This window comes from Staurois parvus, unplaced genomic scaffold (genome assembly GCF_062004578.1).
Source record: "Staurois parvus isolate SC_StPar_1 unplaced genomic scaffold, SC_StPar_1.0 ptg000540l, whole genome shotgun sequence".
Taxonomy (NCBI): domain Eukaryota; kingdom Metazoa; phylum Chordata; class Amphibia; order Anura; family Ranidae; genus Staurois; species Staurois parvus.
Genome location: NW_028318336.1, coordinates 47,893 through 60,271, shown reverse-complemented (window position 1 = coordinate 60,271; position 12,379 = coordinate 47,893).

Here is a 12,379-nt window from a genome sequence, read left to right as displayed (position 1 = left end):
GCATTGGCCATTGAACACCAGAATTGGCAGGTCCACCACTGGTCGATTATTTTCATTTCCATCAAACGATGGGGCATCCTTATGTTCCTCACCCATCCCCCTTCCATGTCAGTATAGAGATCCAGCAAGAGATTCGTCCCCATTGAGATCTGATGGGTTTTCAAAGTCTTCCTTTCATTTTTTTGAGAAGTGTATTTTACCACCCCCCCCCCCCCCCAATTTTTTTTTTTTTTTTTTATATTATATTGTCTCATTTGCACTCAAATTTAAGAAATTTTTCCTGAAATTTGCATTTAGTAAACAGTTGTGCAGATATCATGTGACATAAAAATGTTCAACCGCCATCTGATTCTACAGGGCCTCCGCTTTCAGAAAACATAGAATGTTCTGGGGATTTAGGTAATTTTATTGCCAAAAATGAATATTTTTACATGCGTGCATAAAATGAAACAAAAAAAGAAAAAAATTGCTACAGAGCCAAAGCGGTTAAACATTTGATGTTTTCTATCATGAATCAAACCCGGGTTTATGAGATCTGCAGATCATTCCATTCCGTTGTTAGGCAGATTGTACGCAGAGCCCGGACTTTTTTTTGGAATTGGATTGTAATTGCGGACATTAAAGGATAATTTATATTCCGAAGGACGAGACGAGAATGGAAAAAATCTCAGAACACAAAACACAACAAATACAAAAATGACAAAAAATAGAACACTTTGTAGCGATCATTTATATTCCAAAGAATGAGACGAGAAGAGAATGAAAACAAAAAACATCTTTTATAAAATCTCAGAACACAAAAACACATCAATAAAACACAATTATAAAACTTTGTAGCGGTGATCGGCGCCCACTGATGGTCGGAGGTTTCCTCTCCGAGTCTTTTCCATGGTTTGTGGATATCAGAACAAAAAGTCAAAACTCCCTGAACCGCAGGAGGGTCCCCCTGATTGGATGGAGCGTTGATGCTGGAGATTGTACGGAGATCATACAATCAGGTTGGAGCATGTGTGGAAGGCTGTTCGGAGAAACGTTTTTCTTTTGGAGATCCAATCTGGAAGGATGGAAGAGGCGCACACACACCGTCACGGCTCACAGCTGCCCAGGGTTATACCCAGCAAGGTGCTGATTGGCCGCCATTTGTTGAAGAATTCGGCTCTGACAGTCCAGCCTCTGGGTTAGATCCTGCAGCACTGTGCTCTGATGTTCTGCGGAGAGAAGAGACAATCAGTGATGGAGAACAATCCAGAGCATTGAAGACAAACAATTATCGGTTTATGGCCAATAGGCAGCATTCATCACCCCGATATCATTACATAGGCAAGCTCTGCTTCCTGTACAGTGACTGAGCTTTACTGCTCCTCTCAGTGTGCCGCTCTGTGACAACTCTGACCTAACGAATCAGGAGACGGCTAAATACTTTTAACTCAGCAGCCAAAATTATACATTAAATCTCCCCTTCAGTCTTGCACAGGTGTACCGGCTCCTCCCCTCCAGTCTTGCACAGGTGTACCGGCTCCTCCCCTTCAGTCTTGCACAGGTGTACCGGCTCCTCCCCTCCAGTCTTGCACAGGTGTACCGGCTCCTCCCCTCCAGTCTTGCACAGGTGTACCGGTTCCTCCCCTCCAGTCTTGCGCAAGTGTACTAGCTCCTCCCCTCCAATCTTGCACAGGTGCACCGCCTCCTCCCCTTTAGCCTTGCACAGGTGTACTAGCTCCTCCCCTCCAGTTTTGCACAGGTGTACTGGCTCCTCCCCTTAAATCTTTCGGTTGTACCAGCTCCTCCCCTTCAGTCATGCACAGGTGAACCGGCTCCTCCCCTACAGTCATGCTCAGGTTTACCAGGCTCCTCCCCTCCAGTCTTGCACAGGTTTACCAGCTCCTCTCCTGGTCTGCAATGACTTCCTCTGATGTCACTGCACACTGGGAGCTTCTCACAATGTGCATTAGAAGCTGCAGCCAGTCAGATTGAGCTCAGACCCATTAAGAGGACATCCAGCATCATCTAGCTCTTTCCTCCCCCACCTGACTGTCCCTGGCCCAGCCCCTGTCATTCATTGAATTTTAGTTCCTTCAGTCATGGAGGCTCAGCATCACATGTGGGCGTTACCTATGCAAATACAGCCTGCCTACAATGCCCACTTCTCCAGTCTAACACCAACCAGTCAAGGACTTTTATATTTGCATAACTCCTCCCACTGCTTGCATCAGAGCTGAGGGCTTTTAAAAGGTACTGTGATGGTTTCAGGAAGCTATGTACAGTACCCAACTAGCCCCTCCCACCAGCCATGAACAGCCTGCATTGCGTAGAGAAGCACAGAGACCCAGTGATGACATCACAGGTATGGAAAATGGAAAGGGGGGGGGCAGAGAAGGAAAATATAAGCAGAACAAACATTAGCTTTAGGTTACCCCCTCACGGCTGTACGCTTATTCTAGTTGTGGATGAAGTGTAGAAGTGATAGACTCTCTGTCAGGTTTTTTTTATTGCTGTGTGTGTCCCTGCTGAGAGGATTGACCCTATTGGTCCTGGTGTCACTGACCTAGGAAGTAATGGGGATTCCAAAATGTTACAGGTGTCACCAGAACAGGAACGGAGGGGCAATCTATCAATGGGGACACCTGTTCTGGTGACAACAGTCTATGGAGAGAATTCCTGTTGTGTCTCCAATATAGGAAGGACAGGGAATTCTACGCAACGGGACAGGGAACTCTCCGCAACGGGACAGGGAACTCTCCGCAACGGGACAGGGAACTCTCCGCAACGGGACAGAGACAGGAAAAAAGATACGTTTTGGCTTCAGGGGGAAGCTAATCACACCCCCTGATATATAGACTGATCGGCTGATAGATCTTTATAGGAAATGAAAGAAAAAATATGGACCAGAAAAGCAGAAATGTAAAAGTGACATCAGAATTGTTACAATGTGTCCTCTCCGGGAACATGCGACAGGTTCCCTTCATAGGAGACACAAGTCTATCTCCGCCATTCTACAGACGGTCGGAGAGGATCATGTTCCTGCGGTTGCAGTTGGTGTCTGGGGTTGGCAGACTCACCGTGTAGGTACAGCATGTAGAATAACATAACCAAGTGGGCCAGGACAACAAAGCTGGCGAAGGCGAACACAGAGGTCCATATGTAAACTATGCACTGGTTGAACTGATGGTCCGGATAATGCCTCTCAATGACAGGAGTTTCTTTGTTCGGAATGTTGTGGACGACACAGTCAGGGGCAGAACCTGAAACGATAAAACGCAATCACAGATTATAGCCTAACGTTGTAAAAATGTCCGTAGATGATCAGTGGCCTAGATGAAAACCTGTGGCTTGATCCACTGACTGGCTTGAATACAATTTTTAGGCATTTTGCCGAGGCATCCCTGAAGAAGCCTGAAGGCACACCTAGACATCCATTATTATCTATGGGGAGATCCAAGGGTCCTCTGAAATCTACAGGCAGATCCAGCCATCCTCTAATATCTATCTATCCATTCAGTTGTATCTGACCCTTGGCGATTGCATGGACCGGCACTTGTAAGCAACTTTCTCCATGAATTCTCTTAACAATTATTTTTACAGGGTAGGTTGCCAGGTCTTTTCCCAACCCCTACCATGCAGGAGATCCCGCATGGCCAGGGAGGAAACTAGGACAATTTAGACAGGAGCCAATTAACCCGACCAATCACAATGCACTGTCAGGGTCCAGTGCATTGTGGGGCACAGCCGGTGAATGGTCCGCCACATGCCCTCGCCGTTTGCCAAACAGACGAATGGCCAATGTTTGAGTCAAACTAATGTTCAACTCAAACATACAGCCCATCCCTACTAGGGCCAATTTAAGCAGAAGTCAATTGACCTCCCAGCATGTCTTTGGAGTGTGGGAGGAAACTGGAGTACCCGGAGGAAACCCACACAAACACAGGGAGAACATGCAAACTCCATGCAGGAGGCACCATGGTCAGGAATCAAACCCATAGCCTAATTACTGCAAGGCAGAAGTGCTAACCACTAAGCCACTGTCCCACCCCTAATATCTATAGGTAGGCTCAATGAACCTCTGATGTCTATGAGCAGATCCAATGGTACTCCAGTATCTATGGGCAAACCCAACTGTCCTCTAATGTCTATAGGCAAATCCAACCATCTTCTGATGTCTATGGGTAGATCCAATAGTTCTCTAATGTCTATGAATAGATCCAATGGTTCTCTAATGTCTACAGGTAGATCTAATGGTCCTCTAATGTCTACGGGCAGACCCAATGGTTCTCTAATGTCTACGGGCAGACCCAATGGTTCTCTAATGTCTACGGGCAGACCCAATGGTTCTCTAATGTCTACGGGCAGACCCAATGGTCCTCTAATGTCTACGGGCAGACCCAATGGTCCTCTAATGTCTACGGACAGACCCAATGGTCCTCTAATGTCTACGGGCAGACCCAATGGTCCTCTAATGTCTACGGGCAGACCCAATGGTCCTCTAATGTCTACGGGCAGACCCAATGGTCCTCTAATGTCTACGGGCAGACCCAATGGTCCTCTAATGTCTACGGGCAGACCCAATGGTCCTCTAATGTCTACGGGCAGACCCAATGGTCCTCTAATGTCTACGGGCAGACCCAATGGTCCTTTAATGTCTGTAAGCAGATTCAACTGTTCTCTGATGTCTAGGGGTCTAACCATCTTCTAATATCTATGGGCAAATCCTACTGTCCTCTGATGTCTCTGGGCAGATCCAGCGCTCTTCTGTTGCCAATGTACAAATGAAGATTTCCCTCAAGTCAATGCTGAGCAGGGTTTCATACTCTTCCCGAATGGTGAACACATCCAGAGAACACCCAGCAGCACACTGTAGAGTGGATGCTTGAAAACATTAATATTCCAGGACAGAATCCTTGCCTGGGACCTCCTTCACTGATGCATATCATCCACCACTGGGCTTAATAATGGAGATGACACTTTTAGCCCAGTGTGTGTGAAACACATCAGTGGATGGGGTCCCAGGTGGGGCTTCTTGTAGTTGTCCTGGAATCATAAATTTTTTCAAGCATTAGACTCTGCAGTGTGCTGCTGGCTGTTTTTTCTGGCTCTTATTTCTATGGGAGGTCTATCAATCTGCTCCCACCAACTGAGGACAATAGTTTCCACACTGTGATCACATGGTCTGATCTCAGCAGCCATTTGGTGGGATTGCTACATTTCCAGCCAGCCAGCGGAGGGAAGGAAGTTATAAATGTGTACATTAGTTTTTCAGGAGTTCCAGCAACCACCAAGTTCTCATAAAAAACTCACAGTTATGTCCCTGGGCCTGGAAAGGGTTTTAAAAAGAAAGTACTACAGGATCTTCTTTGTTGGTCTGGACCTGGAAAGGGTTTTAAAAAGAAAGTACTACAGGACCCTCTTTGTGAGTCTGGGCCTGGAAAGGGTTTTAGGAGGATAGAATAGAACTACAGGACCTTCTTTGTCGGTCTGGGCCTGGTAAGGGTTTTAGGAGGATAGTACTACAGGACCTTCTTTGTCGGTCTGGGCCTGGAAAGGGTTTTAGGAGGATAGTACTACAGGACCTTCTTTGTCGGTCTTCCATGCTAAGCTCACAGTGCACACAGCTTATCTGAGGTGTCCATGGTTCCTGGGTTGCGAGTTCCTATCCAGCTCTGTTAATGCAGGCCTTCATGTGCCCCAGCTACCGGCCATCTTAGATCTACATGATCTACCATGGTGCTCAGCCTGCTCCCCAGGGGGCCCCATGTGGCCATCAGAGTCCCTGCAGACAAACTGGGGTTGATTTACCAAAATCCTGGTGCAGCTCTGCATAGAAACCAATCAGCTTCCAGGTTTTATTGCCAAAGCTCTCAAGCTTTAGTAAGTGAACCCCCATATATCATAGAATTCTAATGTTGGAGCACAGATGTGGACCCATTGATCTTTGAAGGGACAGTAGGAGCAGTGATCTCTAGAAGTCTCCTGTAATGTGTCTCCAGTCTATAAATCAAGTCAGCAGTCATCAACAACTCCCATAGCACTCACTAAATATTGTCTGTGGCCCTTCGGTATCATCATGGGCCACATTTGAGGCCCTCTATAACAGATGAGTTTACCAACATTCCCCTAATACAACTCCTATAGCAATCTCATGGAACCAGACTCACTAAATATAATGCGTAGCCCTCTGGTGATATCAGGGGCCACACTTACATCCCTCTATATCAGCATTGCCCCAATATATAGACACCCCCACTACAAAGTACAATAAATATATCAATATGTGGCATTAGTCTGGGTACTCACCTTCTGGTCCCAGCGATTGGTCGGTATCCAGTGGCACGTTGTGTAGCTCATCGGTGGTGTCCGCGTCCAGCAGGTACACTGCAGACTGTGCATCATCACTGGGGCCCAGGGCCCCCTGAAAACAGCTATCAGCAGAAATCATGATTGAGCTGATCTAATGAGGACACAGAGGGTGGAGGGGTCAGCCAGGAAAGGCTCACAGGACAATACAACAACTGGCCCAGGAGGGTGGAGGACACACACAGAGGACTGCTGTAATGTGCCTGAGGAGGGAATATATAGTAAGACTCAACCTCCCCTCCCCCTCCCATCACAATGGTGGCCCCCTGGTAGCTAGGCAGGCTATTGTAGGGACATTTACATCAAGTTTGGTGAAACTGAAATTCAAGGTTTTTGGGGGAAAAAATCCTCTTCTGCTACAAATTGTCACATTGTAAAATCAATGCTGTCGCAGACATGCCCCTATGTTGGGTGTATTCTACATTGTAACAATTTTTTAATTTTTTTTTTTACCTCAGATTATTGTTGCCAATTGTCTGTATTTTTATTGGCAGTTTGTAAAAACACACCCAGATTTCTCCTGTCCGGCACAGTCCGAGGAAAGGAGAACACGTCCATAAAAAAAAAGGGGCAGCACAGTGGCTAAGTGGTTAGCAGTATTGGGGTTGTTGGTTTGAATCCCAACAATGGCACTACCTGCCTGGAGTTTGCATGTTCTCCCTGTGCCTGTGTGGGTTGCCTCCAGGTACTCTGGTTTCCTCCCGCACAAAATCACACACATTCCAGACACGCAAGAAAAATGTGCTGCTCTTTAGCAGACAAGCATTTAATCACTAATGGCACCCCCATACGTGGGCACACCACACACCCAGTCATACGATGCTGCGGCACCATGCAGCTCAAAGCGCCTCTGTTTAAAAAAAAGAGCCAGGGACTTCTTTTCCTGGGTTTCTTGTGAGAAGAGCAGCCCATTGGAATGGCGAGGCTGCCATTTGGGCACATTATGCTCCCCATGTGCACACATATCTTCAATGGGGCAGCACAGTGGCTAAGTGGTTATCCCTTCCGCCTGGCAGCACTCGGGTCGTTGGTTCAAATCCCAACCACGGCACCACCTGCCAGGAGTTTTTATGTGCTACCTGTGTGGGTTTCCTCCAGGTACTCCGGTTTCCTCCCACACTCCAAAGACATGCTGGTAGGTGAATTGACCCTAGTATGTGTATGTATGAATGTGAGTAAAGGCGGCCATAGATTTCCACTTTTCTTGCCAAAAAAATCGGCCGATATTCATACTGTTAGTGGGGGAAAATGTTGGCCGTTTTTCTTAAGTTTAAGAGATTTTGAAAATCGTCCAAGCTGGAAAATCCTGGGACGATTTGTTAGATCGGCCGATTTTCTCAGTAATTTATGGTCACATCGGCCATTCTTCTGGCTGATTTGACAATAAATTGACTATGAAGAAAAAGAAGAAATAGAAGAAATAGATTTTGCAGGAGAAGAAGAAATAGAATATCAAGAAGAAGAATAGAAGACAAGAGGATGAAATAGATTTTGCAGAAGAAGACGGAGAAGAAAAAAAGTTGCAACATTGTATCTATTTGTATGCATTTCGCATACAGATGTTTCTTTTCAAGTACAAATAGATACAATGTTGTTTCTCTTCTTCTTGTGCATAATCTATTTCTTTTGTCAAATATAATAGCGGGTCTCTATGCAGGGACACCGCCAGGGGCGGACTGACAACTCATGGGGCCCCCGGGCAATAGGGGATTCATGGGGCCCCTGTGTCCTCGCCCACACTCAAACCACACCCAAAAAAGCCTATGAAAGGTACCAGGGGCATCTCATGGGGCCCCCTACTGACCCTGGGCCCTTGGGAAGTGCCCGAGCACCCGAATGGTCAGTCCGCCCCTGGACACCGCTATTATATTAATTGACGGCCGTAGACGGGACTAAAACCTGCCGACTTTTTTTTTTAATTAGTGGCAACGTAGGCCATCTGAACGACCGATTTACGACTTTAAAAAAATAAAAAAAAACTCCCGATTTTCCCCATGTCTATGGCCTGCTTTAGGGACTTTAGATTGTACGCTCCTCGGGGCGGGGACTGATGTGAATGTACAATGTATATGTAAAGCGCTGCGTAAATTGATGCCGCTATACAAGTACCTGTATTAAATACCATCTTTTTTTGCCTTTGGGATTCTCTTTTTGTTTTTTGATGCGTTACTTTTTATATACAGTTGTGTTCAAAATAATAGCATTGTGTTGAAAAAAGTGAATAAAGCTGAAAATCCTTCTAATAGCTTTTATTTCCATCCACACAAATGCATTGGGAACACGACACATTCTATTCCAAATCAAAACATGAAGAAAAATACATCAAATTTGTGTTGTTCCTCTAAAAAAAGTGAAGAAAAGTGAATATTAGACGGTTCCAAAAAAATCGCAGTGTTTGTATTCTTCTTTACAAACTCAAACATTCACTATATAAACTGAGAAATGTTTGAAGATTTTGCTTTCCTTTGAATGACTTCATGAATATTTGGTTGTAGTCGCACTGTTTCTGAGAACTGCTGTACATCTGTGTTGCATGGAGTCCCCCAACTTCTGGCCCCTGTGATCAGGTATTCCAGCCCAGGATGATTGGACCACATTCCACAGTTCTTCTCTATCTCTTGGTTTGGCCTCAGAAACGGCATTTTTGATGTCACCCCACAAGATTTCTATTGGATGAAGATCCGGGGATTGGGCTGGCCGCTCCATAACGTCCATCTTGTTGGTCTGGAACCAAGATGTTGCACGTTTACTGGTGTGTTTGGGGTCGTTGTCTTGTTGGAACCCCCATTTCAAGGGCATTTCCTCTTCAGTATAAGGCAGCATGAGCTCTTCAAGTATTCTGATGTATTCAAACTGATCCATGATCCCTGGTATGCGATAAATAGGCCCAACACCGTAGTATGAGAAACATCCCCATATCATGATGCTTGCACCACCATGCTTCACGGTCTTCACAGTGTACTGTGGCTTAAATTCAGTGTTTGGGGGTCGTCTGACAAACTGTCTCCGCCCACTAGACCCAAAAAGAACAATCTTACTTTCATCAGTCCACAAAATGTTGCGCCATTTCTCTTTAGGCCGGTCAATGTGCTTTTTGGCAGATTGTAACCTCTTCAGCACACGTCTTTTTCCCAACAGTGGGACTTTGCGGGGACTTCTTGCAGATAGCTTGGCTTCACATAGGCGTCTTCTAATTGTAACAGTCCTCACAGGGAACGTCACACCTTCTTTCATCTTCCTGGAGCTGATTGTTGGCTCAGTCCGCGCCATTTTGGCTATTCTTCTATCCATTCCAATGGTAGTTTTTCTCTTTCTTCCACGTCTTTCAGGTTTTGGTTGCCATTTTAAAGCATTTGCCATCATTTTAGCTGAGCAGCCGATCATTTTCTGCACTTCTTTATATGTTTTCCCCTCCAATCAACTTTTTAATCAAGGTACGCTGTTCTTCTGAACAATGTCTGGAACGACCCATTTTCCTCAGAATTTCAGAGAGAAATGCACTGTAACCAGCATGTCCAACATTTGCTGCCTTCCTTCCTTAAATAAGGGCAATAATTGCCACCTGTTTATCAAAGAATGAATGACCTCACTAATAGAACTCCACACTGCTATCATTTTGAACACGCCCCTTTCAATGAGTGATTCAATGACACAGAATCAGCAGCATGCATGTCATGACTGTTGGGTCTGTTGGATTTCTGTTACTCTACTACACCTGCTAGGAAATTATTTGCCATGTAGAAATATCATTTCCACCAAAAACAGTGATTGATCCGGTTAGTGATGTCTGACGGCTATTATTTTGAACACAACTGTATATATTTTTATGCTGTTTTGATATATTCCTCTCTGAATATGGATGTTTTTTTGTGATTCTTTGTGATTTTTTGCACTTTATCCCGAGTAGATTTGCTTTTTTTGTATATATTATTATTTAAGTTTTGATTCTTTACAAATCTGTCTTCTCAGCTCGTATCTTCTCGGGATAGTCGCTTGTTTTTATCTGTGTGTGTTATTTCATTTTTCGTTTTCCTTTTTAATGATACATTTTCTCATGCTTTTTATTCATTATTCTTTATCTCTCTCTTTGTTTCTCTTCTTATTCCATTTCGTTTTGCTTTTCTTTCTTCTTTGTTGTTTTCTGATTTCACTCTTTTTGATACAATGGTTTTATATGTTCTGTTACAATGTACTAGTAGCCTTATGGCGGCCATAGACGGTTCAAAAATCGGCCGATTTTTCGTCCGAAAAATTAATTGGCCGGTTTTCGTGTTTTTTTCCACTTTTGGATTATCAGTCCTGTTGGAAAATTCGTGGAAAACGACCGATTCTTCACGTCAATGACCAAATCGTACGATCGTTTTTACGGAAAAAAAATATGCGCATGAGCCGTGAGCTGGAAGGAACAGAAGTTTTGGCTGTTATATAGGGTGAACTTTACGACTCGGTCGGCCGATTTTTGTAATCGGTGGTTACGTCGGTTTAACAAACGACCAATTTTTTTACCATTCGAAAAAACGCACGGTTTTCAAGCCGTCTATGGCCTGCATTAGGCTGGACATACACTATACAATTTTCTTGAGATTTGTGGTTTAGATTTACCAAAAAACATGTAATAGGAGGTCAAACCTAACAACACTTTCAGTTGTATCCAGTTAGGCAGGCCATACACTATACAATTTTCTGTCCAATTTCTGCCCAATTTCCTTTAGATTTACCTTCAACTATGTGTGCAAGAGCCGGCCTGTTTGGATACAATTGAAAGTGTTGTTAGGTTTGACCTCCTATTATATGGTTTTTGGTAAATCTAAACCAAAAATCTAAAAAAAATTGTATAGTGTATGGCCAGCCTTATCCTCAGGATTCAGGCGTGCTGATTAGGACAGGTGTTCTTCATTAACTAAGGCCGGCCATACATTATACAATTTTTTTGAGATTTTTGGTTTAGATTTACCAAATACCATATAATAGGAGGTCAAACCTAAAACACTTTCATTTGTATCCAATTAGGCCGGCTCTTGCACCACATAGTTGAAGGTAAATCTAAAGGAAATTGGGCAGAAAATTGTATAGTGTATGGCCAGCCTAACGCCTGTACAAGACAGCATTTTTATTGTTTTCTTTGTTATGACTAAGGCAGGCCATACACTATAGAATTTTCTGTCCAATTTCCTTTAGATTTACCTTCAACTATGTAGTGCAAGGGCCCGCCATATGCAGGCCATAGACGAGTCAAACATCGGCCAATTTTTCGAAAAAACCCCCCCTAAAAATCGGTCGTTCGTTCGGCCGACCTTACCAACATTAAAAAAAAAAAAAAAAAAAAAAAAAAATCGGCCGACAAAACCATAGAGTTCACCCCATAACTTCTGTCCCTTGCAGGTCACAACTCATGCGCAGACTTTTTATCGATAAAACGATCGCCCGATTTGCCCATCATTGCCGGGAAAATTAGCCGATCATTAAAAATCGGCTGCAAATTTTCCAATATGACCGATAAAAAAAAACTGCAAAAAACCTGAAAAACGGCCAACCAATTAACCCACAGCAGTGCAAAAATCGGCGGAAAAAAAAAATCAGCCGATTTTTGAACCGTCTATGGTCGGCATTAGCCCCCGATCATATCAAAGGCCGATTTTGAAATCGTGCGACTTACAGTGAAGTCGCACGATTTCAAAATCGGGTGACATGCCGATTTCAGTTGCGATTCGCTAGACATCTGATACAGAGGTCTATGCAATTCGCAGCAAAATTTGCACATGGACTACTTTCAGGGGCGGACTGACAACTCATGGGGCCCCCGGGCAATAGGGGATCATGGGGCCCCTGTGTCCTTGCCCACACTCAAAAAAAGCCTATGAAAGGTACCAGGGGCATCTCATGGGGCCCCCTACTGACCCCGGGCCCTCGGGCAGTGCCCGAGTTTCCAAATGGTCAGTCCGCCCCTGACTACTTTAGAAATCGGTTGTGGCTCTAACTGAGTCAGAACCGCGCCGATATGACCGCTCTAAAAGCGGACAATAGGGTGCGACTT